Below are 23,618 nucleotides of genomic sequence, written 5' to 3'. Positions count from 1 at the left end.
TGTTTCTAACCATACATGCCAGAGGTTATTGCAGAGCTGACTGTGACCTTTTCTCAAAGAATAAACACTCAGGACCAATTAAAATGGTCTCATTAATTTTAAATGTATATTTAACATTGGTAATATTTTGGAACAATGAAATCTTGATCATTGCTCTTCAATTGTGCCGTCATTACCTTACAATCAGTAATTCTTCAGTGGGCATACCATGTCACATCACCTCCAAGCACATTGGCTCTTGGTGTTTGCTGTGCTAGCCACTGCGGACAACATTTTTACAATGCATTTAAACCCAGTGAAGCAAACAGTGGGTAGAACCTATTGCTGTAACTGTATCATTCCAAGTAGACAGGAAGTTAGTCAGCTCCCAAACTGAGCCAGCTGGCAATTGGAACTGTGGATGGGGGTGGTGGGTGGGAGAACCTCAGACTTACTGGCAATGAGCCATTCCACCCATATGTACTTCAAGATGCAGTAGGATGTCTCAGCAAATAATAGGACACCAAATTACAGAATATATAAAGCCTGCCACCTGAAACTGGCAGGAACCCCAACTTGTCAACTCAGGATGACAGTGGCTGGCGTAGCAGCTTAAGCGTGTCGACAAGTAAAGAAACACCCGTTTTGGGCCACTATCCTCACCATTTCAGGAGTTAAAATCAACTCTCATTATTGAATAAATAAGAAGCACACAGGACATAGTTGTACCTGGGATAATCTACAAATTATTTATTGTTAAATTTATAGTAATGTAACTATAATTCCAGGTATATGTTATCATACAAAATCAATATAGAACACACACGTCTGGAAACAATTCTTAAAATGGTGCAGCATTTATTATTGACGAGTGTTTCCAGCACAGAAGGAGGTTATTTGGAGCAACAAGTCCACACTAATGATTTTACTCTACACATACATGTATCTTCTCAGCCTTCTTCGTCTCAATTCATCAACAAATTCTTCTACTTCTTTCTCCTCATGTGTTTCTCTCTATTCTTGAATGCATTAATGCTAGTCACCTCAACGACTTTAACACAAGTGCAAAATACTGCAGGTGCTGTAAATCTGAAATAATAATAGAACATTCTGGAAACACTCTGCAAGTCCGGCAGCATTTACGGAGCAAGAAAAATAATTAATGTTTCAAGTCTGTGGTGTTTCAATAGTTCTGATGAAAGGTCACAGACCTGAAGCCTTCACCTCAAATATTCCTTGCGGTAGTGATTTCCAGGTTTTGACTAATCCTTTGGTAAATGACTATTTCATAAGTTCCTGATTTGATTTATTAGTGAATCTTCCATTTGTAGCTCCTTGTTCTGGTTTCCCCTCACGGGTGGAAATATTTTCTCTGTTTATGCGATCAAATCATTTCATAATCTCAAGGACCTCTATTAGATTACTGTCAGTCTTCTCTTCTCTAGAGAAAAGTTCCACAGCTGTTCAAACCTTCCTGATAAGTATTAACTCTCAGTTCTGACATTATTTCAGAAAATCTTTCTGCACTTTTCCGCTACCACTACATGTTATTTTATATATAGTGTAAAGGGCATTAGAACTGTAAATGGTCCTTTAGTATGATCTGACTAAAGTTCTATATAGGTTTAACACAACTTATCCATTGCTTATTTCTCTAACTCAAGAAATAAATCCCAATGCACTGTTTCTTTTTATTTGTGGCTGCTATATCTCATGTAGCTATTTATAATGATTTTCCCATCTGTCTCCCCAGTCCCTTTTTTCCCCTGTCTCATTTGGACACTTATTTTCCAAGGAGTATGAGGCCTTCTCATTCTTCCTACCAAAATATACCACCTTGCATTTACATTTATTGCAGTTAATTCGCCATCTACATGTTCATTATGCCACATAATTAATATTCTCTTGTGTTTTGTTGCAGTCCTCCTCTGCATTACCTCTCCTACCCAAATTGGTGTCATCCACAAATGCTTAAATTATGCTTCCAATTTCCTAGTAAAATTGTTTATGTAACAGTTTAACAGTTGTGATCCCAGCATTGGTCTTTTTGGATCTTCGCTTACTGTAGACTGAGTAACTACCTCTAACCCCTACTCTCTGCTTTCTAGCCAGCTTGCTGTCCATTCTACTACTTGTTCCCCGAATCTGCATGCCATGTGTCTACTATTTAATATCGCATTGAAGGCCTTTTGAAAAGCTAAATATACTGCATCTACTATATTACCCATATCTACCTTGTCTGTTACTCCTTCAAAGAAATCATTCAGGTTGGTCAAGCAAAATTTTCACTTTCAAAATTCATGCTGAGGCCTGTATTATATTTTTAATTTCTAAATGTTTTTCTATTGCATAATTGAAGAAGGATTCAATTATCTTTCCAAACACAGGATAAGCTAATGGATCTATAATTCCCTGGACTTATTCTATCTTCCTGAATATAGTAATTGCATTAGCTGTCTTTGGTTCTTTGATGCAATTCTTTCCCTATATGTAATAACATTTCTGCTATTGATTCCCTTACTTATTTTATTATATGCAGAGGCAATCTGGGATGGAGAAACGTGTGAGAGATGTGTATTATGGTAATCCTCCCTAAGTTTGATTTGTTTACCAATTATTTTACCCCCTTTCTATCGTAAAAGTATTTTTACCTATCTTTCTTTATGTTACTGTCACTTTGTTATAATTACCTATGAGATTGTATCATATAGACCATATGTGGGTATATTGCCGTTTTGATTTTTCTTTTGTTATTTACCTATCGATACAATACTTTACTATTTAATTTTATATTCCCTGAAAATGTAACTGTTGTTTTTCTTGGTCCTCCTAATTGTTTTTCTGCCACATTATCTCACATTTTTGTACACTTTTTGGCATCCTTCCCTTTTTTGTCCATGCACTTGATGTACATTATTCTTTCACCTCTAATATATATATATATATATCTGTCCTGTTTGGTTCCACCTGCTGGTGGGACTTTATAGCTGTCCCTACATGTGTTGGTCATTGTCTATATACAGTGGCACTGTTATATGCAAATATATACATTGATACAACTACGGACAATTATAGATAGATACACCTGTATGCATATCACCAGAGGGGAAATGATCCCCAGGTAGTTTCATGGAAGCTGGGCAAGCCAACCCCAATTAAGATTGCTCATGGTAAATGTCAACTGCTTAGAATAGAGGTGGACACTGAGGCCTTTGCTACAGTCATAGGTGAACAAACCTATCGTTATTTACAAGGTGGGGCCCAGCTCCGGAAGTTAAGAAGCATGTTGGCCAAGCTAGCCGCATTTATTGGGGAAGCTTTCAGAATCCTAGGAACAACCACAACACCCATAAGCTACTGGGGCCAGTCAGCTCAACTGCCCCTAGTAGTAGTGGGGGCCAAGGGCCAAGTCTCATGAACCGGGATTGGCTCTGCCAAATTAAATTATATTGGTTGGAGAGCTTTTAAATGAATGAAGGAGGCCTTCATGATGTCTTAAAAATTATCACGAGATTTCCAAAATGAAATAGGAAAGATACAGTACCTTCAGGAAAGATTTATGTGAATCCAGCAGCTATGCCCACATTTATCAGAGCTCAATCTGTCCCCTATCTGTTCAAAAGAAGGTTGAGTCTGAACTCAAGCAACTAGAAGAATTAAGTATTATCAAACCTGTAGAGTTTTCAGAGTGGGCGGCTCCAGTCGTGCTTGTGGTGAAACCAGATAAGAACCATCAGAATGTGCAGGGACTACAAACAAACTGTGAATCAGGCCGGTATCCAATACCAAGAATCAAAGATTAATACACCGAATTAGCAGAAGGTTTAACTTATACCAAGTTTGTTATAAGTCATGAGTACCAACAGTTAAGAGCTAGACAAAACTTCCAGGGAATTGATTACCAGAAACAACAATAAAAGCTGATGCCAATATACTCGGCTACCCTTCTTTAGACTAACAGTACAAAAGAAATAGATTGCCGAATCATGTGGGTTGAAAGCAGCATTAACAGATGTTTAATAAGTAAGTCTTCACTGTACAAAAGCTGATGCCAGACTAAGGGCGAAAACTGGTGAAGTAGCTGATGATGTCACACATGTCACGTGACTCAGTTCTTAAAGAGACGTTGCACACAATTATAATAGCCCACATTTATAACACCTTCGGAGTCTCATCTGCCTGTGTGATATTCCAGCACACAATAGAAAATTTACTACAGGACCTACCCAAGGTGGTTGTCGAAATAGATGATGTATTAATTACAGGAGTGTCTGAAGAGGAGCACCTAGCAAATCTTGAAGAAGTCTTAAAGAGATTTAGGAAGGCTGGAATAGGGCTGGAAAGTGTACTTTCCAAGCTCAGGATGAAACACACTTAGGATTCAGGGTGGGCGCCTTATGGAGGAAAAGATCAAAGCGATTAAAGATGCACCAACCCCCCCAAAAATGTCGGAATTGAAATTCTTTCTAGGAGTGCCGAACTATTATAGTCAATTTATTCCCAATCTTTCCACATTGTTGGCACCCTTGCACATCTGACTCAAAAAGCACCAGAGATGGTATTGGAAAGAGCATCAGAAAGAAATATTTGAACAGATTAAATTAGTCTGCTAATCATGCAGTCTCTTGGTCCATTTTGACCAATCAAAAGAGGTAAACTTTAGTTGTGATGTATCCCCTTATGGAATAGGGATGGTTTTGACCGATAAGATGGAAGATGCTCCTGAAATACCCGTTGACTACGCCTCGAGGGCTTTGATCAGTGCTGAACAAGCTTATTCCCCAAATTAAAAAGAGAGACTGGCCATGATATTCAGAGTCAAAAAGCTCCACCAATACATCTATTGACGACATTTCATACTCGGTACCAACCACAAACTCCTGTTGGTGTTGTTTGGGAAGGGTAAGGCCATTCCCCTCCATAACTTCATCTGGGGTCCAACACTGGGTTCTATTGTTAGCAGCCTATGAGTACAAGTTTTAACATAGGCCGGGCACCCACATTTCGAATGCAGATGCTTTGAGTCATCTTCCCCTGCCTCAGAGTATAGAGTCTCCACCGGTAATAGAGGAGATCGTTCTTGCTTTGCACTTCCTTGACACGTCACCAGTATCAGCAAAACAGGTCAAGCTTTGGGCCCAATAGAAGCCCTTATTATCTCAAGTCAAGCATATGGTCCTTCACGGCTGGCATTACGATAGGTCTGAATTGCTACAGTTCTTTCAGATAAGAAAAGACGAGTTAAGTTGTGAAGGCAGCATATTATTGTGGGCAGCTAAGTTGGTCATTTCCACCCATGCTAGGAAACTATTGTTACAGGAGTAACACTGCATCCATGCAAGGGTGTTACATGTGGTAGCCCAGGATGGTCATCGGCATCAAGTGCGACCAGTGTCAAATGCAGCTACACTTGCTATCTGTGGCTCTAATGCACCCTTTGGAGTGGCCATTTCACCCCTGAGTAAGACAACACATTGACTTCACTGGCCCATATATTGGCTCCAAGTTCTTACTTCTCATTGACGCTCACTCCAAGTGATTGGAAATATCTTAATTGAAAACCTCATCAGTAATGGTAGAGAAATTGCGACGGACATTCGTTACCCATGGGTTGCCTAACATTCTGGTCTCAGATAATGGGACTGTTTTTACAAGTGAAGAATTCCAAGAATTTATGAGGATCAATGGTATTCAACATATTCAAACTGCTTCCTATCATCCTGTTTCAAATGAAAAAAACTGGCTGAGCGAACCTACCAAACATTCAAAAGCACCATGAAAAAGCAGTCTTCAACACCTTAGCAACTGAGACTGGTCCAGTTCCTACTCACAGCACCACAGGTGCCACACCCGCAAATCTGCTAAGGAACAGACACATTAGAATGGGATTGAACTTTATATTTCCAAATTTGGCAGGGCAGCTGGAGGCTAACCAAAATAAACAGAAAGGACACCACGATTCAAAGAAAGTTGAAAGAACATTTGTGGTGGGTGATTTCATTTACATGAAGAATTTCAGTGCTGACCCATATTGGGTCCCAGGTCTGGTCGTCACCACAACAGGTCCAGTATTGTACGAGATAGAAGTACAATGGAGAAGGTTAAAAAACCACTTTCAGCTCTTTAAGCAAAAAAGAACTGCCCACCGGACTAGTAGGACAATCGGCTCTCTTGTCAGCGAGATGGAGGTGGTTGAAAGCAATTCCGCAGCAAACTGCCCAGAGGACGAACCCATTATTGTTTCAAGGGGAGCTGAGGAATCTACCTGGATGGAAACACCTTCACCTATCGAGAATCAACCCCTTGAGGGCCAAACACCAGTCACCTCTACTGCTGTAGCACTCATCGGTGAATTGCATCACACCCAACAAATTAAGATGTCCTCTGACTGACTGACCCTATAAGAGACTGTTTTGGGAGACACTTGTACATTTTTGTAAATAGTTCCTTTGTTTTGTGAATGTTCATCAGGACCTTAAACGTGGAGGGATGTGGTGGCTGTCCTTTTAAGGGTCAAGTTCCTGGAGGGTCAAGCGAACCTTGGGGGCTGAGTGCGGGTTCCCAGTCAGTTAGGAGTTTGGAGTTGTGGAACATGTCACTTTTATCTCACTCTCTGTACATTATTTATTACTTTAATAAATCATTTATTTGTTAATACATCTGGTGTCCGCCGGTCTGTCAGGCTATTACAACTATGAATCACAAAATCTCGTTAAAATGCTGTCTCCCTAATGAGGGATTTCAACTCTTCACTTTTGAAGATCTAGCCTCTGAATTCCCTTGAAGCTGCTCTGACTCTGACTAGCTCAATGACTGCTCACCTCCTGATAGTTCAACCTCACCTCCTGAGATTGTTTTCTATGGGACTTACAAAGCTTCACTCCCTGCCTCTAAGTACCAGCACTCTTCCAGCTCTTTCTCAGACTGCTAACTTCACTATGTTGGCACTGTCCCTGGGGTTCTCTGAATGCCAGTCTCCTGGCACCAATCTAGAAATGGATCCCAGGGTTTCTCTGAGTAATAACAGTCTTCACCATGAAGCCACTTACCTTCAGCCGCCTTCTCAGCTCCCCAGGACCTCATTGAGCCCGTTTAACTACCCAGAGCTTGCTAACAGATCCCAGGACTTCTCTGTAAGCTACATGAGGTCCAAGCTGCAACCAACTGCGACAATCATGGCTTCCTGGGTGTCTTCAAGTCCTAACTGCCTGGAAATTTCTGACAGCAGCATACCTTCTGGTACGGCCTCTTCCTCTGCTGCAGAACATTCAGATAAATTGAAGCCAGAGAACCTTCTTAAGCTCCATCTCCATGTAGCTTTCCAGTGTTAACTGAATACCCTAATGCCAATTTCACTCTATCTCCCGGAACTAAATATATGTTTGTCACTCTTGGAGATATTTAAATAGAAGTAGAGAGCAAATCGCTGACCACACACAGCTTAAAAAAGAAGAGAAGAATTCATTTAAAACACACATACATATTCAGTTTCTTGCTGATATTTGTGTTCCCTAGTTTGAAATTATTTTTGCTTGAGATTTTTTTAAATTGTGTACATTCTTCTTGAGTTGTCAACTTTTGTGACCACAATGCCTCTACCTCATGACATAGAGCAAAATTGCAACACTTCAGCAATAGCTGCTTAACGTTCCTTCAAAGCACCACATTTAGAACAAATAGTGCAAGTCAAAAATTCCAAATCTGGCATCCTCAATCTTATTTTTTTGTTTTCTTCATGCCCCTTTCATTGCTGAAGCCAATTCTCTGTAAATCTTATGCTTTTACCTATGATGTCAGATTGCTTTATTCATTTGGAATGTCTGTCAAGTTCCTTTCCATCTGGGAGTTCTCCTTTCCTACAGTGCATTTTCCATTATCTCTATCAATTTGTCTCTCTCCTCATTTCATTCCTCGTTTAGAAGAAACGTCCTTCCCTATAAGCTAGACGTGAGTCACATCCAGAAGCATGGACACCTGGAGATGCCTAGATAGTAAATGGACAAGAGCTTCTCCCTCAGAAAATGTGATGAGATTGGCTGCAGCCAAACTCAGCAATTGCGAAGAACATGGGGCGAAATTCTCCCCCAACGGCGGGATGTCCGCCGACTGGCGCCAAAGCCGGCGCCAATCAGACGGGCATCGCGCCGGCCCAATGGTGCGGAAGGCTCCGCATCTTTGGCGGCCTAGCCCCAACATTGAGGGGCTAGGCCGACGCCGGAGGGATTTCCGCCCCGCCAGCTGGCGGAAATGGCGTTTGTTTCCCCGCCAGCTGGCGCGGAAATGCGGCGCATGCGCGGGAGCGTCCGCGGCCGCTGACAGTTTCCCAGCGCATGCGCGGGAGCGTCAGCGGCCGCTGTCAGTTTCCCGTGCATGCGCAGTGGGGAGAGTCTCTTCCGCCTCCGCCATGGTGGAGGCCGTAGCGGAGGCGGAAGGGAAAGAGTGCCCCCACGGCACAGGCCCGCCCGCGGATCGGTGGGCCCCGATCGCGGGCCAGGCCACCGTGGGGGCACCCCCCGGGGTCAGATTGCCCCGCGGCCCCCCCCAGGACCCCAGAGCCCGCCCACGCCGCCTGGTCCCGCCGGTAAATACCAGGTTTGATTTACGCCGGCGGGACAGGCAATTCCTGGGCGGGACTTCGGCCCATCCGGGCCAGAGAATCCAGCGGGGGGTCCCGCCAACCGGCGCGGCCGGATTCCCGCCCCCGCCCAATCTCCGGGAGCGGAGACTTCGGCGGGGGCGGGATTCACGGCGGCCAACGGCCATTCTCCAACCCGGCGGGGGGTCGGAGAATGACGCCCCTGGTTTGTGGTTTTGTCCCAGATTATCTTTTGGGCATGTTGTCAATGGCAGGAATGGCAACTGGAGGTTCTGCCCATAACAGGAATGAGAACGGACCAGGGACCAGTTTAGCTCTGAATTGAGAAATGCAATGATGTTGAGATTTAAAAGAAAAATTATGAAAAAGAAAATTGTTGACATTGGTGTTCTGTGTCGGTTTGTTGAGAGTGTCTTTAATTGAGAAGATTAGGATTGCCACATTAATTTAATGAGATGCATAGATGAGGCTTTATTTATTTCTAATTCAGTATTTTAGCTTTGGAATCACAGATATCGTGAAGCTGCACAACTGTTAATCAGACCTTGGGCGAAATTCTCCCGAAACGGCGCGATGTCCGCCAACTGGCGCCCAAAACGGTGCCAATCAGACGGGCATCGCGCCGCCCCAAAGGTGCGGAATGCTCCGCATCTTTGGGGGCTGAGCCCCAACATTGAGGGGCTAGGCCGGCGCCGGAGTGATTTACCCCCGCCAGCTGGCGGAAATGGCCTTTGTTGCCCCGCCAGCTGGTGCGGAAATGACATCATGGGGCGGCGCATGCGCGGGAGCGTCAGCGGCCGCTGACAGTTTCCCATGCATGCGCAGAGGAGGGAGTCTCTTCCGCCTCCGCCATGGTGGAGACCGTGGCGGAGGCGGAAGGGAAAGAGTGCCCCCACGGCACAGGCCCGCCCGCGGATCGGTGGGCCCCGATCGCGCCCACGCCGCCTTGTCCCGCCGTTCAAAAGGTGGTTTAATCCACGCCGGCGGGACAGGCAATTTATCGGCGGGACTTCGGCCCATCCGGGTAGCACTCTCAACAATTTGGCTGTCAATTCCATTGAACAGATGAAATACAGAATCATTGCAATTGTACAGCAAGTTATTGAAGAGTTATTCGATTGTAAAAGATAACAACCTTGATCCAATATACGTTGTTTAAAACATTGCCACCCTTACATTTCTAAGAATTCTCTTAATGGTCCTAATTCTTTTTTCAAAATTTGTGGCTCTGACTGAGGCTGGCTGCACAGAAATATAATTAACACTCTCACTGACCCCTACACAGGCTACAAACATCTTGAACACATCCTCGAATAATATGTTTAGCACACTGTGGCGGGAGGATTGGCTGGAATTGATTTTTGGGAATCAAGATCCTTGTTCTTAACTGGACTTCCTCCATGATTTTGGCCATGGGAACTGTATCTCTGTCGACGTTAGCTGACGGTGGCTGGTGTGAGACTATGTAATTTCCCCAATACCTTAACAAAAGAAAAATACTGCTCATGCCAGATGTCGGAAATAAAAGCATAAAAGATAGAAACAGCCAGCAGGTCGGTTGTGTGTAATTATCTGCTGAGTAATTTGAGTATTCTGTTTTTATCTCCAAAGATTTTTGCAGTTACAGATCTTGTAAGTTCATGATACACTTATAGACATGAGAGACAATCTCACCCATCTTAATATACCCATCCAGAATAACATTATTCTCAAGCTTCTGTTACACCTGGTTATTTATTAAGTACTTCTAAGATTTGCTCCTCCATTACATGGTAACTATCCTTGCCAATTTACAAATTGCCAGATTAACTAAAACTGGTTCATTATTTACCATGGTGGGATTCTGAATGCATAAGGCCCTGAGTTACGAGTTCAGCATCGCAACCACCAAGCCCTGTAGCTGTAGCCCTGGCTTCCTGAAGTTGGCAGCCAATTGACAGTAAACCTGTTGTTGGACGACCAATCAAGAAATGTTATTACCTGGAGCCAGTCCAACTCTGGCCAGTAAAAGTGCTGCATCAATAGGAGCACAATCTGGAAGCATTTTTGATGGTCCAACACAACTCATTTTATTAGATGTTTTAGGAACATACGAATTAGGAACAACATAGGTCATTGGCCCCGCAAACCTATTCCGCCATTGAGTATGATCATGTCAGATCATTGGTGGCCTCAACTCTACATTAGACCTATCACAAAACCTTTGACTCCCGTATTAGCCAAGAATTTACCTCTGTCTTCAAACTATTCAATGATCTTGACTGCACCACTCTCTGGGGAAGAGGGTTCCAAAGACTCACAACCCTCTAAGATAAAGTGTGTCTCCTCATCTCTGTCTTAAATAGGAAACCATTTAAATAGTGTCTATTCTCTCCCACAAGTGAAAACATAATTTTAGCATCCACCCTGTCAAGTACCCCCAGGACCTTATATGTTTCAATCAGATGTCATGTGTGAGTACCTTTAAGAAATAGATGTATATCAAATAGCTGTAGTGGATGTACCTTTAAGAAATGGATGTTTATCAAACAGCTGTCGTGGATGTACCTTTAAGAAATGGGTGTTTATCAAATAGCTGCAGTGATGTTGGAGTGTGGATGGAGCTGGGCTGTCTGTCTGTTTTTACTTTCGCTTTTGAGCTGGCAGCTACAGTCTGTGTTTAGTTTCATTTTCAGAGATGGATAGCTGCAGGCAAAGCAAGTAGCTGTATAACAATCTCTCTCTCTACAAGCGACAGAATGTCTTCAGCTCATTTGAGGATTTCAAAGTAATACCTGTTTCTGTCGAGAATTTAAATCTACTGTCTTTCTTTGAAAAGGGTTTAACATATGGATGTTGCTAGGAAAGATTAAGGGAAAGATTAAGGGTTACTTATAGAGTACTGTATTCTTTGGGGAAAGTATTTGAGTTGATAGTTGCTAAGATGTTTACTGTGTGTTTATAAAATGTTAACTGGATGCATATAATAAATATTGTTTTGTTTTAAAAATACTTTAGATCTCTGTTGCATCGCACCTGTAGAGTGGGCCCTTGTGCTTCCCATAACCAAAATCGATTAAAAGTTGTGGGTCAGGTGAAGTCCATGATATACTTTGGGGTTCTCTAAACCATGGCCCATAATAAATTGGGGGTTAGAGGGATAAAAGTCTATCTTTCATGATTGGATTGGCTTAGTGAACTTAACGACAGTGAGGGGTGAGCATATTTGTGGTTGCTTTTCAGGTGTGGTATATCAGTTTAAGTAGGGAGTGTTTTGTGGACAATGGCTCTTTCAGAGGCTCGGAAGTTTTCGGGGTGGAGAAGGTCACACCCAGTACCTTACGAACAGAGACTAAGAAGAGGCTTTTAGATTTGGCAAAAACATTGCAGTTAGCGTTATCTGATAGCACACAAAAAGAAGAGGTACTTACGGTGCAAGTTGAGCATTTAAAATTGCCTGAGATACAGTCTGACTCATTAGAAATGGCACAAATTCAGTTACAAATCATGCAACTTGAACATAAAAAAGAATTACAGCAGCTTCAGTATGAAATGAGAGAAAAAGAACGAATAGCCCTCGCAGAACAAAAAGAAAAAGAGAGAGGAAAGAGAAAGAGAGAGAGAAAGGCAGATACAGATCAGGTAAAAAGAAAAGGAGAGAGAAGAAAGAAACAAAGAAAGAGAAAGAGAGGAGAGGGAGAAAGAGAGAGTTTGAACTTCAGAAAATGGCCATGAAACATGACAGTCAGTTAAAATTGGTGGCTGTAAAGGGAGACGTACAGTTGGAGGATAGTGCTGAGGATAAAGAGAAAGAGCGTCATAGTCAAAGGCTTGGTGGGGATCTATTTAAATATGTCCAAGCATTGCCAAGGTTTGATGAGAAGGAGGTAGAAGACTTTTTCATTTCATTTGAGAGTGTGGCTCAACAAATGAAATGGCCACCAGACATTGGGTATTACTGATTCAAACAAAGCTGGTAAATAAGGTAAGTGAAGTGTTTGCATCATTACCAGAGGAGGTATCTGGGATGTATGAGGAGGTGAAAAAAATCCATCTAAGATGCATATGAACTGGTGCCTGAAGCCTGCAGACAAAGGTTTAGAAATTTAAGGAAAGAACCTGGTCAAACATAAATGGAGTTTGAAAGGACCAAACAGATTAACTTTGATAGGTGGATAAGGGCTTTGAAAATAGATCAAACGTATGAAGCTCTCAGAGAAATGTACTTTTGGAGGAGTTTAAAAATTCGATTCCTGATGTAGTGAGAACTCATGTGGAAGAGCAAAGGGTTAAAACAGTGAGTTTAGCAGCAGGAATGGGAGATGATTATGAATTAGTTCATAAATCAAAGCTTGGTTTCCGACATCAGTTTCAGCCTGTGAGGGATAGAAACTGGGACAAAGGGAAATACTCAAGTGGCAGAGGTAAAGGAGATCTAGTGGGAGATAAGAAGGAGAGTGTACCTCAGATTAAAAAATAAATCCAGGAGGGTGTAAGAGAAATGAAAAGTTTCAAATGTTTTCACTGTAATAAACTAGGCCATGTAAAGTCACAGTGTTGGTTGCTGAAGAAAAACACGTGAAAGGATGTTGTGGTAAAATAGGATAAGACAGTGGGGTTTGTGAAAGTGGTAAAGGAAAGCCCAAAAGAAGAAAAGGAGGTGCAAAATATTGTACAGCCTGATCAAGAATTGATTGATAAGAAGGTGCCAGATCTCTATCAAGAATTTACTTGTGTGGGTAAAGTTTACTCATGTGCACCAGGAGGAGCAGGTAAAGAAGTCACAATTTGAAGAGATAGGGGAGCTAGTCAATCTTTAATGGTAAGAGATGAGGAGTTATGTAGTTTGGGAAGAATATTGCCAGAAAAGGTGGTAATATGTGGAATTCAGGGTGAGAAGAGTAGTGTTCCATTATATAAGGTAAGGTTGGAAAGTCCAGTGAAGAGTAGTAGGAGTAATAGAGAAACTATCTTGTCCAGGAATAAAGTTTATCTTGGGTAATGAAAAAGCTGGATTGCAGGTGGGAGTGATACCTACTGTGGTTGATAAGCCAGTGGAAAATCAGACAACTGAAGTGTTGAAGGATGAGTATCCAGGGATTTTTCCGGATTGTGTAGTAACAAGGTCGCAAAGTCACAGGTTAAGACAAGAGGAGAAATCAAAGAGTGAAGATGAAGTTGAAGTTCAATTATCAGAAATGATTTTTGATCAGATGGTTGGAAAAGAACAAGAACAGGTGGAGGATGAGGCAGATATTTTTAGTTCAAGAAAATTGGCGGAGTTACAACAGAAAGATATAGAAATAAAACGGATGTATCAGAAAGCATACATGGAAGAGGAATCTGCGAGTATACCAGAATGTTATTACCGTAAAAATGATGTCTGATGAGAAAATGGAGACCTTTACATATACAGGTGGATGAAAAGTGGGCAGAGGTTCATCAAGTGGTATTGCCGGTAGGGTATAGAAAGGAGGTGTTGCGAGTCGCACATGAGGTCCCAGTGGGAGGTCATTTGGGAGTAAGGAAAACTCAAGCTAAAATACAAAAACATTTTTATTGGCCTGGACTACATAAAGATGTAGTTAAATTTTGTCGATCATGTCACACATGTCAAGTGAAAGGGAAACCTCAAGCAGTGGTAAAACCAGTGCCCTTAATACCCATTCCAGCATTTGAGGAACCTTTTACAAAGGTCTGAATTGATTGCATAGGACCGCTTCCTAAAACGAAAAGTGGGAATTAATACCTTTTGACTATAATGTATGTGTCTACTAGGTTTCCAGAAGCCATTCCAGTACATAATATTACAACTAAAAAGATTGTGGAGGAGTTACTTAAATTCTTTACTAGATATGGACTACCCACAGAAATACAATCGGATCTAGGATCAAATTTTACCTCAAGGTTATTCAAAGACGTTATGGATAGCTTAGGAATGAAACAATTTTAGTTGTTTAAATTGCGCTCCATCCAGAATTGCAGGGAGCATTAGAAATGTGGCATCAGACATTAAAGACAATGTTGAGGGCTTATTGTCACGGTTATCCAGAAGATTGGGATAAAGGAATTCCATTTGTACTGTTTGCAATTAGGGATGCACCTAATGTGTCAACCAAATTCAGTCCTTTTGAACTAATTTTTGGTCATGAGCTAAGAGGACCACTTAAATTGATCAAGGAAAAATTGGTGAGTGTGCAGTCAGAACTTACATTATTGGATTACGTGTCAAATTTTAGGGAGCGATTAAATAGAGCATGGGAATTTGCTGGATAACATTTAGAAGTCACAAAATGTGGTGAAACGGGTAGCGGACAAGAAAGCAAAAGTTCGTAGTTTTGCCAGTGGGGATAAAGTTTTAGTATTGTTACCAGTGGCAGGTGAACCCTTAAAAGCAAGGTTTTGTGAACCTTATCAGATTGAAAGGAAATTATGTGGTTAGAACGCCAGATAGAAGGAAAACTCACCGAGTGTGTCATGTGAATATGCTTAAAAGGTACTTAAAAGGAAGGAGAGAAAAAGGAGGCGGTTTTAATGATTCTAACTCAAAGTGAAGAACCGAATCCAGCTGACTTTGAATTTGACATCCCTCAAATTAAATTGGCAAACGAGGATGTTCTTAAGAATTTGTATAAATTGTTTAGTTACTTTCCAGAGGAAAAACAAACTGACCTGAAAGAGTTATTGATATCACATGGGCAAGTTTGTGGAGATAAGTTGGGAAGCACTAAAATGGCTATACATGGTGTAGATGTTGGAAATGCTATTCCAATTAAACAACATCCATATAGACTTAACCCTTTAAAATTGGCACAGGTTAACAAAGAAATTGAAAGTATGCTTAAAAATGGCATAATTGAAGTGGGTTGCAGCCAATGGAGCTCACCCATAATGATGGTACGAAAGACGGACGGTACCCAGCGGTTGTGTGTGGACTATAGAAAGTTTAATGCAGTTACAAGAACTGTAACTTATCCTATCCCACGTTTGGAGGATTACATTGAGGAAGTGGGACAATCAGCTTTTATTTCCAAACTGGATTTACTTAATGGTTACTGGCAGGTACCTTTATCCGAAAGGATGAAGGCAATTTCAGCTTTTGTGACTCCAGATGGTATATACCAATTCAAAGTTATGCCATTTGGCATGAAAAACGCCCCAGCCACATTTTAACGGTTAACTAACAAAGTTGTTTCAGGATTACCCAATTGTGCGGTATACATCGACGTTCTGGTAATTTTCAGTCAGACTTGGAAAGAGCATTTAAAACATCTGATGGAATTATTCGATCGACTTCAGGAGGCGGGTTTGGTGGTAAACCTAGCCAAAGAATTTGGAAAAGCCCAAGTCACTTTCCTTGGCCATACGATCGGACAGGGTTGAATGGTCCCACGGGATGTGAAAACAAAAGTTATTGGGGAGTTTCCAATACCCTCGACACGAAGGAAAATAATGCGACTTCTTGGCATAAGTGGATTCTACCAGAAATATATGCCAAATTCTAGCAGCGTGGTTGCTACACTGACGGTCTTGCTAAAGAAGCGTAGCAAATTTAAGTGGACAGCAGAGTGTCAACAGGCATTTGACTGCCTGAAGGCGGTGTTAGCCAATGCACCTATGTTGGAGAATTACAAGGGGCTCTGTAACCGGATTGAACTAAAGTATCTGACTTTAAAGAAAAATGCCGGGGTGTAGAGAAATGGGTGGATCATGCAGAGACCTTCTTGTCCATAGAGACTGTCAATCAAGAGGGATTCCAGTTGGAGGAAGAAGAACTAAAATGGACTCTGTTATTATAAATGTTTGCGTGTTTTGTTTTGTTATAAAAAATATGTATAATCACTGTCAATATTTCTTAAAGGAAAGTGAAAAGGTGAAAAATGAAACCATCATGAAGTTGATGGTATTTTTTTTTTCTTGGAGAGAGGTGTCATGTGAGAGTACCTTTAAGAAATGGATGGTTTTGAAATAGCTGTAGTGGATGTACCTTTAAAAAATGGGTGGTCATCAAATAGCTGCAGTGATGTCAGAGTATGGGTGGAGCTGGGCTTCCTGTCTGTTTTTCACTTTCGCTTTTGAGCTGGCAGCTACAGTGTGTGTTTAGTTTCGTTTTCAGAGTTGGATAGCTGCAGGCAAAGCAAGTAGCTGTATAATGATATCTCTCTCTACAAGCGACAGAATGTCTTCAGCTCATTTGAGGATTTCAAAGTAATACCTGTTTCTGCAGAGAATTTAAATCTGCTGTCTTTCTTTGAAAAGGGTTTAACACATGGATGTTGCTCGGAAAGATTAAGGGTCACTTATAGAGTACTGTATTCTTTGGGGAAAATATTTGAGTTGATAGTTGCGAAGATGTTTACTGTGTGTTTATAAAATGTTAACTGGATTCATATAATAAACATTGTTTTGTTTTAAAAGGTACATTAGATCTCTGTTGCATCATATCCGTAGAGTGGGCCCCCCCCCCTGCACTCCCCATAACCAAAATCGATAAAAAGTTGTGGGTTAGGTGAACTCCATGATACACTTTGGGGTTCTCTAAACCTTGGCCCGTAATAAGGATCACCTCTCATTATTCGAAACATTAATGGATACAGGCCCAACCTATCCAACTTTTCCTCATAAGATAACCCTGCCTTCCCCATTCCATGTATTAGTTGAGTGAACATTCTCTCAACTGTTTCTAATGCACTCATACTCTTTCTTAAATACGGAGAACAAAACTCTGCACAGTACTCTAAATGGTCTCACCTTTGAATACATTATGTGTACAATGCTCAATTTACCATACCACCCACAATACATCATATCATGAGTTCAATGGGATGCTGGTGGTGCAAGTGCAATATTTAAATAAGAACAGCGGAGTTCTTGGACTGCACTCTCATCATCAGGGTTATTATGAAGCAGTAGTTCTCACATACTAGACTGCCAAGCACTTAGTTGGAGTGAAGGACCCTGCAACCACCTACCAGGCCTATCTCACTGGCCACCACAAAAAATGTTCATCAGAATTAATCGGAAGAGTGCTGCAACTTTTGACGGTGATGCTTTGTTCCAATCTGGAGAGCTTCAGTCTCATGTTGGGTTTATTGTTCAGCCATTTCCAATTCAATGTTTTCAGTGCCACCAGTGTTGAAAATCTGAATGGTAAGCAGATGCTTCATTTGCCTTGGTGAGTCCAGGATATTCGGATCGTACGTGGAGCCACAGGTCGGTCAAAACTTTCGCACCCAATACCAACTTCAGTGTCTTGCATTTTGGACCAGGCTGCAGATTACTGGGAAGATCTGCGTGAGCCATTCTGGTCTGCAAATCACACTCTGAGAACCATTTTCATATAGAACCATATCTGCATCACTTGTTTATTTCCCAGGAGATGCCCAACACTACTGGGAAGTGAAGGTTCAGCAGTTAAATAATATGCAAATTGAGTTCATAGAATCCATAGATTCCCAACAGTGCAGAAGGAAGCCATTCGGCCCATCAAATCTGCACCTACCCCCCCCCCCCCCCCGAATGAGCACCCTGCCTAGGTTCACAGCCCGCCCCATCCCCATAAACCCAAGCATTGATCATGGCCAACCCACTTAATGTGCTCATTATTGGACATTCAAGGGAAATCTAATATGGCCAATCCACCTAACATGCACATCTTTGAACTGTGGGAGGAAACTGGAGCACCCGAAGGAAATCCACTTAGACACGAGGGACTGTGCAAATTCCGCACAGTCACCCAAGGCCGGAATTGAACCCGGTTCTCTGGAGTTGTAAGGCAGTAGTGCTAACCACTGTGCCAGAAAGAAACGCTAAACTGTGGAGGTGAGTTCCTGCAAGTTCCTATATTTAGCCATGCCATCAGGAGCTAAATTGAACAGTGGGTCACATTAAAGAGAGTGGAAAAGAATACCAAAGCTTGGAGGATCAGTTTGAACAACATACGCCATCTGACGTGGGACTGCCTAAATCGATCAACACGAAGAGCTGAAAAATAAATACAAAATGAAGATTATTTCATTATTAAAAGGTTCCTGGAAAATGTGCCTTCCGTGTGGATAGAATCAATAGACATTTATTGCCATGGTTACTGGATGTAAAGAGCCAAATCTTCACTCAATGGTCAAAGTAATATTTACTTTGGGTACAGCAAAAAAAATCTGTGTGTGATGCAAAGACTTGCTTCTTGATGTAAGGTTCTAAATCTGTTCTGCCCCTTTTCATCCACCACATTGTACTTTATCACCAACTGGACCATACAGTACGAGATTGCAGCTGAGGAATCCCTGAAGCCTTAGCATAGTGAATTAGCACTTAAGTAATATCCTATCCATGATCACTGCACTTGGAAGTGTTTAAAAGAGGAACAGAGTGCCTGTGGCACCTTGTAATTAAAATTTGCCAATATGACAAGTTGAAAACGGCCTACGTGGTTTCTATGTGCCATTTAAAGTCATTACCACCCTGTCACCCTGACAAAATGTTAGCACGTTAGTGAAAAAGATGGTGGAAAGTCAGTGTAATAAGCTCTTGAGTATTTGTTCAGTATCATGAAGTGCTGCTTTGCATTTTTTCCTAATGGACTATTTATATTTGCCCAAGAAACCTGGTTCTGTGGAAACTCTCATGTCTGTGCTGGGGGGAGAGAGAAATGGTAATTTGTTACTTAGATTTCCTGGCCTTCGCACCTCTCATCCAGTTGGGACAGGTGTACTTAAGAGCGGAAAAAACACATTATCCTGGCCTATGTAGGCCACCTGAGCCAGTCAGCCTAGTGGCAATCAAAATAAAACTGCAATTTCTATCTTTGATGGTAATTCTTCCATTACCATTGAGAGAAGCATTACCTCAGGGGCACTGGCAGTACCAGTTTTTAAAGTGGGCGTTGGAGGCTCAAGTGGCAGCAGTACCACCTTGTTTCCAGTATTGTCACTGATGGTGAAGCTGCGATTTCTATCAGAAATAGCACAGCAAAGTGAATTACGGTTACTCCAATCAGTGTCCGCCATTAGGTTGTTCTCCTATTTTCCCATTCTTATGTTGGGTCAGAAGACTGATTAACAGCCTGATAGACCACAACACACCTTTCATAGCTGTAACCCAGTTGATAACAGCAAGAGGTTTTTATGGACTCTCTCAAAACAAACTGGGAGGGGATGGAGGGGAGATATGTGGGCATTCATACCCATCATTTGCAGGTATCCTAATGTTCACCCAGAAATCAGAACCAGAGCTGTTTGGAGTAAGGTTCAAACACTGAGGGCGCAATTCTCCCCATCGGAGACAAAGTGCTCCCGCCAGGTCCGTGCGCAGCTGATTCCATGTTGCACAGTGTGACTGCTGCACGTCATCGCCGTGCGCATGTGCGGTAATGGATCCGGCCGTTTATTTTGCGTATTTTTCATGGCGCGGCTGCTAGCCCCTCACTAGTCGGAGGGTCGGTGCTGGGGCTTCTCCAATTTTTTTCTTCGTAGAGCTAGACACTTCCTCCGGACATAGCCTCAAAATCGGAGAATCCAGCTCATAATCACTCTAAGAGGTCCCACTCCTCAGAGACCTATGTGCCCTTAGAATGCTGCTGCAGACCCCCTCATGGATCGCTGTCAAGGTCCCTTCCCCACCCTAATCGTTACTAAGGGTCCTTACCCCCTCAATTACCCATCTTAGCATAACCCCTCCCCCCAATTCTCTCCTTCAGCACCCCCTCCTCATTCCCTCCCTTCAGTCCCAGTCCCTTGGCAGTGCCAACCTAGCACCTTGCAATCTGAGGGGTAGCAAGGGGATGAGTACAATCCCTAAACTTCCCCAAAGGGTGCCGAGGGGTGTCCTTCATGGGATGTGGGGCTCAGGGGAACTTGTGCCAGGCTGTAGGGGCTTAGGTTGGGGGTCTTTCCTGCAATGGGGGTCGTTTGGTTGCTCTTCCCATTTGCAGCCTTAAACCCTTTAAACAGTCAGTCGGTAACTCATAAATTCAATTCTCTCACAATAAAGCAAAAGTGTTCACATCTGTACCTCTGAACACTTTAAACAGTCTGTTAGTACGCCAAGTTCAAAGATCTGTGAGATGAAGGTAAAAGTATTTCCTTTACTGTGGTGAAAACCCTTGAAGTGGTTTTCTCACAGTTAATTTCATTGCCCTTTTAAGCATTGAAGCCTATTTGTATGACTGGAAGCCTAAAAGCATTGAATTGCATTGTTTATATTCAATTTCACCAGCTAATGCCTTTTAGGAGCCTTCTGATCAACAAGTCCAGGAAGTTTCAAAGGGAGGACTAAGATTTTTTATTTATATAGCTCTGCAGGGATCCATTAACGCAGCGAAGCAGCTGATATTCTGACAGCAGTTTTTTTAAGAGACTGTCTCTTTATCCTCAATTGCTTCCCAGAAAGATCAGGTCACACTGAATGTAAACAATTTTCATGTTCTGTTTGGGTCTGGGTGAGAACCTTGTTGGGTACATCGGGAAGTTTGTCTGGGCCGGCAGGGCCAGCTGGGAGATTCGTTTTGCAACCGGTGTGAAAATTGTTTTTGCCCCGAAGCCCAATTCAGTGGACCATCGAGATTCAATCCGCTCAAGAAGGCCCCGGAAAATCCCAGCCTGTGCCTGTCATAGAAATGTTACCACCATAGCTCACTGCATGCACCAAGTCATTTGATAACAGGCATTCTTAAACAAATTCACCCCAGGTGGAGCAATATTAACTTTTGGTGATGGTGTAAAATAGGAAATATCAGATCAGTTGCCCATTAGGTAGGAATCTGAATCCATGGTGAATGTTCAGCAGGATATTTGTATCCAGGAGATGTTAGTTCCCTGCCTCCCGTACTGTGCCTGATTTCCTCTCCATTGAAGTCAACAGGCCATAATTCCAACTCATGTGTGAGTCTGCTAGCGACTGCTTGGGGCCTGCATCGCAGGCTCCAGCACAGTCCAGCTCTAGCACCTTCGAGGAGGCCACTGGCTTCCAGAAAGCAGGTAACTTTCAAGGGCCCTATGTAATTGACCGACCAGAAAGAAGTTAAGGGTCCAGGGTAAATGAATGGAATTTATGTGGTTTGACGGGGTGGGGCGGGATGTGTGCGGAGGTCCGGCATGTTGCGGGACGATCGGGGTAGGGACACATCAGGGAGGTGGTGGAAGGTGGAGGATATAGTGCAAGGAGTCAGAGATTGGTAGAGGTTGGAGAGTTTGGTTAGGGGGGTCGGGTCTGCATTGGAAGGGGGGTTGATTGGTGCAACGCTGCTGATACCATCCGAAGTTCGCGATTTAAATCATGTTTTCGAATGGTTCCCAATGCAGGACAATTGCCTGGAGAAAGTTTGCGCGAGTGGGAAATTTCCATGCAAATATTTAACTGGGAACCTCTAGGAGGGATTCCCCACTGTATCTTTGAGGTACCCTCTAAATCTGATGCTGGGTAACTCAGAAGTTACGACCCAACATGTTTTTTCATATCACAGAAACAGAAAATATTCGACAATCTCAGTAGGTCGGACAGCATCTGTGAGAGAGAAGGGAGCTAACGTTTCAAGTCTGGATGACTCTTTGTCAAAGTCATCCAGACTCGAAAGGTTAGCTCCCTTCTCTCTCCACAGATGCTGCTGGGCCTCCTGAGATTGTCCAGCATTTTCTGTTTTTGTGATATGAAAAAACATGTTGGGTTTTTGTAGTATCCGCAGTAATTTGCTTTTATCCTCATGTTTTTTAATGTGGTTGCAATGGCACAGCATGGGATCAGAGATTTTCACAATGCCTTAGAGTAGAGAGACGTACTTTAAAATGGAAAAACTACCTGGTGCGATATTGAGCTACCTGGTGTGATATTGATCCTTAATCTGGGTCATGCCAGTTGACTTCAATCGGTTAGTGGTCTCACGATTTGCCTGAGCCTTTACAGGGAGTGGAAAAATAGAATGGGGCTCTCATTTTTGACCACTATTCATTGACCTCTATAGAAGTACATGTATGTGTGAGTCAGGTGAATTCAAGACGAGCTCCACCGTGATGGTTTGATTGATTGATCGATTTGATTTATTGTCACATGTATCGAAGTACAGTGAAAAGTATTTTTTTGCGGCCGAAGGAACGTACACAGTACGTACAAAGTAGACAAAAGAATAATCAACAGAGAACATTGACAAATGGTACATCGACAAACAGTGATTGGTTACAGTGCGGAACAAGGGGCCAAACAAAGCAAAAACATGAGCAAGAGCAGCATAGGGCGTCGTGAATAGTTTTCTTACAGAGAACAGATCAGTCCGAGGGGGGAGTCGTTGAGGAGTCTTGTAGCTGTGGGGAAGAAGCTGTTCCTATGTCTGGATGTGCGAGTCTTCAATGAACTCTTGGAGAAGTGCTGGAGGACTTCCCTGCATGTACGTAGGTCCACTTAATCACCACCTTCAGGAAAGGAGAGGGGAGAATAACGAGAGGAACTCAAAGGGAAAACTGGAAGAATCTGTGCCTTCATTCAACCACATCTACATACGAAAACATAGCTATCTCGAGAGCAGAAAAACTAATTATATTTTTCCATAGTATAACTTCGCAGCCATGCACCCTCGCACAAAATTGTCTGTTGTGTTCTTCTGATTGATAAGGAGAAAATAAAAGAAAAGATGAATCACAGCAATGACTTTCAGTGAATGACACAGCAGCTTTTAGAAGAAACAGAGAATGGAATTGATTGAAGCACAAGGTGAGGAAGCAGAGTTCTGCTCCAGCATAAAGCTTTCTGGGTCATTCACTATCATGATATGCAAGTAATTCAATCCTTCATTTATCGTTCAGTTAGATCAATTCTAATATTACAACTTGACAAAAAATGCAATGAAAATATTGCTGTTTATCGAAATGCATCTTTTAATTATGGACACTTGCTATCTGTTGCTATCTAAAGTGATAACCCCACAGCGTACCCCTTTTATTCAGCAGGAATCAAATGTCAAACAGGAAATGCTAAACTATCAGGAAACACCTTCAAAGTGGGGCAAGCTGAAAGGACTAAAGTGATCGGTTCAAGGTAGGGAAAAGTAAATTTAAAATTAGGAGGATGTATTTTGATA

The 23,618-nt window shown here is 42.4% G+C and overlaps 1 long non-coding RNA gene across 1 annotated transcript in view; it reads right to left on the bottom strand.

Annotated features, from left to right (window-relative positions):
* Positions 1–22,561: 22,561 nt before the first annotated feature.
* Positions 22,562–23,618, bottom strand: part of LOC140422754 (uncharacterized) — a 45,604-nt gene continuing 44,547 nt past the window's right edge. Inside the window, exon 2 of the long non-coding RNA XR_011947582.1 lies at positions 22,562–22,953. This is a non-coding gene — a long non-coding RNA (uncharacterized lncRNA). The remainder of the gene's footprint in view (positions 22,954–23,618) is intronic.

This window comes from Scyliorhinus torazame, chromosome 5 (genome assembly GCF_047496885.1).
Source record: "Scyliorhinus torazame isolate Kashiwa2021f chromosome 5, sScyTor2.1, whole genome shotgun sequence".
Classification (NCBI taxonomy): domain Eukaryota; kingdom Metazoa; phylum Chordata; class Chondrichthyes; order Carcharhiniformes; family Scyliorhinidae; genus Scyliorhinus; species Scyliorhinus torazame.
Note: the sequence above shows the minus strand (reverse complement) of the source record. Positions and strands in the feature narration are given on the sequence as shown.